General features: G+C 43.9%; 1 non-coding gene and 1 pseudogene across 2 annotated transcripts; one reads left to right on the top strand and one right to left on the bottom strand.

Moving 5' to 3' along the window:
- Positions 1-786: 786 nt before the first annotated feature.
- Positions 787-862, bottom strand: TRNAL-CAA (transfer RNA leucine (anticodon CAA)). The gene has a single exon. It is a non-coding gene; the product is annotated as a tRNA-Leu (tRNA).
- Positions 863-1,601: 739 nt separating this feature from the next.
- Positions 1,602-7,492, top strand: LOC144112498 (protein toll-like; annotated as a pseudogene). The gene is made up of 6 exons (XR_013310282.1): positions 1,602-3,017; positions 4,963-5,000; positions 5,115-5,531; positions 5,699-5,837; positions 5,942-6,281; positions 7,251-7,492. The product of XR_013310282.1 is annotated as a protein toll-like (transcript).
- The last annotated feature ends 9 nt before the right edge of the window (positions 7,493-7,501 follow it).

The following is a 7,501-nucleotide window of genomic DNA, read 5'->3' as shown; positions in this document are numbered from 1 at the left end:
TTTCTTTCATTAAATTTTTGAATCATTAGGCTGCTTTTAAGCATCACACTGATTTTACTGGTTTCTTTTAGTATACGTGAGACCAGATTCTCTTACCCTCGCACCAAGGCTGGCGGCGCGCTCCAACTCTCGACTAATGATGTTCGAACAGCTCCCAGAGAGGGACTCGAAAACGCAATTACCCACGCACATCAGGAAAACTCTTTTGATTAAACCCCTACCCAAGAACATGCAACCCGCGCACCACGAAGACCGACGCACAGCGAGTTCTCTGCCCTACACATCAAAAACGGCCGGAGCAACAATGTGATGTACGTGGACGCAGCGGAATACCGTCTGCGTTAATACGGCCATGACTTGGAAAGGAAAAAAGCTCAAGTGAACCTACAAAGTCAACACGTCTAGGATAAAACGAGGCGTAAAGAGCAAACGCTTTTCACGCAAGATATATATATATATATATATATATATATATATATATATATATATATATATATATATATATATATATATATATATATATATATATATATATATATATATATATATATATATATATATATATATATATATATATATATATATATATATATATAGCAGACAAGGTAAGGGAAATGAGGGACTCGTTTTTGACAAACATATGAAAGGGTCCAACAGTCACCGAAACGAAGGTGCATAGGGGAATGTTTAATTTTTTTAATGTGTAGTGCTAGTCAGTGGGATATACTTACATTTTATCTATCCCTTAACGAAAATGACTTATAAAGCAGCAGAAAAAAACAACTATGCCACCGGTGGGGTCCGAACCCACGACCTCCGAATATTGCGTCCGGTGCTCTTACCAACTGAGCTACGGGACGGCTGTTCAATCTGCTGCTCTCGTGGGTATTTATGTTTACTGGGTGTAAGCGAACCTTGAGAGTGTTCACCAGCGCCACCTTCGTCCATAGCGGCGGACGTAGCACGTCCTGTATTACCGGGAGTGTGATCTGGAACGTCATCTAACGGCGAGGGCGGCAACTGTGCGAGAGCCCTCTTATGCTACCTAGGGCATCAAGACTGCCAGAACCGAGACCCTCGTTAAGCAATTAGCAGACAAGGTAAGGGAAATGAGGGACTCGTTTTTGACAAACATATTAAAGGAGCCGACAGTCACCGAAATCAAGGTGCATAGGGGAATGTTAATTTTTTAATGTGTTGTGCTAATATCAGTGGTATATACTTACATTTTATCTATCGCTTAAAGAAAATTGCTTATAACGCATATATATATATATATATATATATATATATATATATATATATATATATATATTTGCGAGCACTTACAACGCCCATGAGACATTATTGTAGTGAGATATAACTACATACAATAACCCATGCAAATACCAGTTGAAAAAACCTGTTTGTGTGAAAGATCACACTACAGCAGGCATTGAACACGCGCTACCAATACGTTGAAATGCTGTATGCCCGTAAGTAATCGACCTTTTGAAAGACGGTTTCCCACTGCGGTGTCTAGGAGGTTATTCTCACCTATCAAGGCGGCAGGCTAATGTGCCGATGTTTGCAAGCGCACTAAACAAATCAAAGTGGCGGGCGGGAGGAAATCTGCGGCACGTATATTATTAACGTCGTGTTGTTTGCGATTGTGTTGACGCTCCCGTTTAGAGTCACGAGATAAGTTTCGAAAACTTAGCAAGTGACTCTATTTCCGCCCTTTCACCCGCAGCGATAGCTCAGTGACTCACACCTTGGCTCAGCGCTGGTTCTGAGTCGGTGACCCAGTAACTCAGATCGGTGGCTGAAACCTTGGTTCTTTGAGGGGACCGACAGATTGCAGTCATTTAAACAAGACAAAAACATGGAGGAATATTTTTTTTCAAATTGACCACTGCAAAATCAGTAGTGTCAATGTTTTATAAAATAATGAATATGTTAACAGAATGTAACGAATAACACATTATCCTGCCGCCAGAGAGATACAACCAAAACAAAATGAATATACTTCACAATTACCACGAATATGCAACACAAATCAAAATAAAGTTCGCCTAAGCTTCACTTTGTTTCAATGCCTATCTGCTTCGCCCGCATGTGGCAAAGTTAATTTCGGTGGCATGCTCTTCCTGATTGTTTTTTTTTTCAGGAAATCAACCTCGAGAACAACTTGATAGTGAATATCACTGAACTTGCAAAATCGAGGATGCCAAGCCTCAAAGAAATCAACCTTTCGCACAACAAGATTGGCGTGATACCTAAGTTCGTGTCACCAAATTCCGCTATTGAAGTGATCCGCTTGAGCGACAACCAAATAAGCGACATAAAGGCTGCAGCTTTCAAGGCACTTCAAAGACTCCGTCGTCTGGGTCTCAGCAAAAACAAGATAAGTAACGTAAAAGCGTCAGTTTCTAGCATTGAATCAAGCTTAGAATTGCTGAGCATGAAGAGAAATCAGATGACCAGCTTGACAGAGATGTTCAGGAACATAGCCCAAATCAAGGAACTCAAATTGGCTTCGAATCGCATTACTGACATCACTGGAGTGTTTGAATATCTCAAAGCTTTAAGAAAGCTGACACTTAGCGACAACCTCGTCAGCTACGTTCCCGACGATAACTTCAACGAGAACACAGAACTCCTGGAGTTGAATTTGATCGGAAACAACATCCAGTGGGTTGGCAGGAACGCGTTCCGTGGGCTTGTAACTCTAAGAGACCTGCGGTTACGAAAGAACCAATTGCTTTATCTTAACGGCTCCATGAGACACCTCGTAAATATGAAATACTTTGATGCCGCCTTCAATGAAATACAGTACCTAGAAAAGGGCGAATTCGAACGAAACGCATTCCTCGCCTACATCTCTCTGATGGGAAACAACATCAGCAGCGTGGACGGTGCCTTCACAGGTACTGTGCACCTGAGAGGTCTCGGCCTTGCAGGAAATCGGATTGCATTGCTGCGCCGGAAAGATTTTCCGCAACGCCTGATAGCTGCCCCAAACGTCACCTTGGACTGTAAGCTATCACATTTGCTTACCTCTTTCTGAATCTGTCTGTCTCCTTTATTCCGCCTAATTTACATTAATGACCTGCCGTATCGCATCAAATCTCAATTAAAATTGTTTGCTGACAATTGCGTCGTATAGAGCACCATAATCAAAGAACTTTGGTGTGAACCTTAACTCAGGCGTTTAAACTCCGACATATGCAAGGTCATGACATATTACCGCCTTCATAGCACGACAACACTGCCTACTATCTGAACTGTGCCCCTTGTAGCCACAAAACATTATACGAATACCTTGGTCTGCACATCACACCGCCGTTGTCATGGGTAAAACATTCTGAAGTCATCTTGCCCGAGAGCTGGAATCCTGTTCTGTCCAAAGGGCACGAGCACAAGATAATCAAACTCAATGATAACTTTATTAGCGGTACCCTTTAGGTTAGGAGTAGGTGGTAGGGTAGCTAAGCTGGCTACTGGGAAGGTCTTCAATAGACCAAACGGTTGTGCAACAAAACGTCAGAGGATTAACGGAAAACTGTTTGCGTAAACTATTGAAACTAAATATCTAATTATTTCACGCGACGGGATGGAGCGATGAAATCAGTGTCGGCAACTTCCTAGCCGCCATTACGCGACAATAAAGCTGTAAGATACCTTTTCAGCCACTTCTGCGTAGCGCCAGTCATAAATGGTGCTCTTAGTGATACTCTACCCCTCTCTCCATGTTTACTGTTTCCGTGAGGGGCACAATCAGTTATTCATTCTGCACATGCAGGTTAGACTTATTTGCGTAAAAAATCACAAGGAACAGTCCGAAATTCACAGAAGCGTCTTTTTTGCCATAGCTTCTGTCCCTGCAGCGCCGGCGGCGCTTCGTTGCATCCTTCCTCTTCGTTGAGCTCCTGGCGCAAGTTTCTGTCCACGTATCAAATTTCCTCGAAAGCTTCTTTAACGATAAAAATGCATTGAACACGGGTGATCTTGAGCGCTTAGAAAAGCAGAGACCTATCTCTTGTAATCCCTGTCTCAAATAATACTAAAATAATTAATTATGCAACCATACTCCCGCGGGACTTCGCTGAGAGAAGCAAAAAGGGTGGCTTCTAGAAACGGACTTGCAAAACAAAAAAAGAACACTTTCTTTAGGTCCTGGATAAGTTTGCTGAATAAAACTGAGCGGAGTATAAGCCATGTTGAAAATATGTTTTTTTAAAATTTTGTCGGACCTAAGAAACATTAGTGCACGAAATTTTTTTTTGGCACGCCAGGAATGCTGCATTTAGGACACAATTTTTCGCTGCCATTTTGAATAAATAAATTGACATCAAGCAGAAAACCATCTGTAATCAGTGCAGCTCGTATGAACATTTATGCAGGAGGCTTAGAGGGGATCATATATCTGTTCACGGGGTCTTCGTAGCACGACCATTTATGCAGATATCTGCCTCCAGTATAACAAAATAGTCTAGATGAGTTTCGTGCCTCAAGGCGTGAACCTCATCTCTGATATGAAAGAGTCAATATTGAATACGTTAATTTTATTCCAAAATGGGAAAGTGAAGCGGGCAGAGTGACAAACTTGACTTGCAGCTCTCGTTCGTTGGCCAATGACCGTGACACGCAGCAGCTGACGTGACACACTGGGGAAGTCCGCGCAAATATCGGCTGTATTGTTGCGTAATATATCCCATCTTGGAAACACTCGCAAAACGTGACGTCGAATATTTTCTTTATAATCCTGTGAGCCTATTGGCTCCGTGGCACAGTGGAATGCATAACGACGAAGAATTCTCATTTCGCATCTAAGTATCGCGCCTGAAAGAAGAACTGATTTTCGTTTTGGGCATTCTTTTTTGCATTAAATAAGGTATTCGTTTTCATAATCGTTAAACTAATGCCTTTTATTCCTACCAATATGAATATAATGTTATATTTAATGTTTCCCGGTTCCAGACAACCCTTTAATATGCGACTGCAGATTGGCCTGGATTGTATGACATGACAGTGAAGTGCAATTAATGCGGAAACCGATGTGTAAGAGCCCAACTTGGATGAAAGGAAACTCGCTTTACAATTTGACAGAGGAGAGCTTGACCAAGTTGCAGGATGACTGTGAAGCGGGCTGCACCTGCACCTGCCGTGAAGATGGGTTCGGAAACCGAGGAATCGTCGTGAACTGCTCGTCGGCACAGCTGAACCGGGTGCCACAAGCATTTCCGGAAAACACGACTCAGTTGGATCTGCGCGACAACCGCCAAGAAAAGGTCGATGCCTCTTTCAAAAACGTCGCTCCACATCTGGAAGTGCTGTTTTTACAAAGTAATCTTTTTTCGAGACTCAGTGTGAATGCCCTTCCCAGCAAAGTGCACTCCCTCGATCTTAGGGGCAACAACCTGGTGGAATTTCCTCACGCCCTGGTGATGGAACGCAACCTTTCTTCGCTATGGCTGTCCGGCAACGCTTTCCATTGCGGATGTGATGATTATTCATTCAAGCAGTGGCTAGACGCCCACGAAAATCTGGTAAGCCTAACCAGTGATAGTATGGGAAGTCTGGGAAAATGTATTCTTCAAAATAACATCGTTTGTCATTTTTAATTAAGTTGGTTTTTGCAGTTAGCCGGTCTCCTATTTCTTCGTACGCTTGTTTATCCCATTAAGTTGGTTGTGTCGACGTTTTTTTCCGACAGATTCCAGATTCCAGACACATCACATGCGCAGAAAGTTTGAACGCACTTGTGTCGGAAAGGGAATTTATCACCTTAGGGGAAAACCAACTCTGCCCCCGGTGTTTTCCAGCGTACACGAAGTACCTGCTGTACGCCTTCGGTGCGTGTCGAGCCGTTCCCCATTTGCAGTCTTGGATTATCACTCTATCGTGTAAACAGTTCTTGCGCCAGCAGTGCTCCCCTCCACCTTTCTATGTTACACAGCGCTCCTGCTGGGGATCCTAACACTCTCAGCGGCGTACTTTTACTGCGAACACCACCTGAAGACCTGGCTGAACATGCGAGGTGTCTGCAGCTGGGCGCACTGCATCACGGAGGGGGACCTGGACGCAGAAAAGGTGTTCGACGTGTTTCTCTCGTTCAGCAGCAAAGATGCAGGCTGGGTCCATGAGCAGCTGATCCCGGGACTAGAGGCCGTCGCCTTATCATACTGTACCTATGAGCGGAACTTCAAAGGCGGCTTCTTGCTGCAGGACATCATCCGCGACGCTGTCGCCTGCTCCAGGAGGACAGTGCTCCTGCTCACCAGCTAAACATGTTTTCTGTCATGCGCATAGGTGACTTCAGGGCTCTTACTCAATCCTAATGGCTTCTCGGTCCTTGCCTGATGGACCCAAAGCACTGTAGGCAAAGAAAACCACTAACTAGAATGCATTCTTGCGCTCTTGTCTTGAGTTACAGGAATGGAAAGGTCAGGTTTTTTTTCTTGTCATTCCTCTTGACTTGCATGTCTTAAAGCAATTGACGCTGCCGAATCCGGTCGCTGACGAGCACTGCGCTATCGTCTACTTCGGCGCCATGCTTAAGCAATGCCAAATCTTTGAGGTAGGACACTTCCAGTCACATTTGATTTCTTTAGGAGAATGGACTTCGGCGTTCCTTGAAAGCCAACTGAAGAGATCCGCGACAGTTTTAGCCTTTTCTACTGTTCATAAAAATTTGTCATGGTGCCCCCCCCCCCCCCTTTTACGAAATTCTTCTGACCTCTTCATAGGCTCAGGGACGACTGGGTTTCGGGCATCTCTCGACTTCCATTGTTAGAAACAATAAGCCGCAGCAGGTAGCCATACATAGCTGAAAATGTCGCCCGATTGTAGAGCCTGTTGTGCAGTGTCAAACCTGCGTTCAATTTGATTAACCTCAGTGATGGATGTACAGAATATTTCGCTAAGTAAAAGTCACAGACTCACGCTTTGAATTTAAGAATAACGCGAGCTCTGAAACGTTACCCGGATGCTAGAAATCAGTGATCTTGTATAATTTCTGCAATCGTTTCAGAATACAAGGCAAAGTGCACACAGTAATTCTGGGAAATGTTGTGATATTGTTGTTTCTCATCTCCCGTGTAATTCGGGGACAATATAAATAGATATGTTAATGTTCATGAATTCTCAACTTATGGAACGTGTTGAGCCTCGTTTCGCACTTGGAAGATTTTATGATGAGTTAGAGGTGGCCTTTAGGAATTACGCTTTTCTCGGCAAATGATGAGGATGCGTTCTCTCTGCTGCAGGAACTTTGTAACAAGCGAGTGGTGTCGCTGGGAGTTCCGGTTGGCGCATCAGAAAGCCCTGGAGGACAACGTCAACAGATTGATCATTGTGCTTGTCGACGAGGTTGGCTCTAGTTCCCTAGACGAAGATTTGCGCCTCTACATGCGAGCTGCCAATTACATCCGCTGGGGACAGCCAAACTTTTGGGAAAGGTTCTACTGCTAGATGGCCAGGAAGGATGCCAAAAGAAAGCTCATCATCCGCGAATCAC

Source organism: Amblyomma americanum, unplaced genomic scaffold (genome assembly GCF_052857255.1).
Source record: "Amblyomma americanum isolate KBUSLIRL-KWMA unplaced genomic scaffold, ASM5285725v1 scaffold_288, whole genome shotgun sequence".
Lineage (NCBI taxonomy): Eukaryota > Metazoa > Arthropoda > Arachnida > Ixodida > Ixodidae > Amblyomma > Amblyomma americanum.
This window is presented reverse-complemented; position numbering and strand designations above follow the sequence as displayed.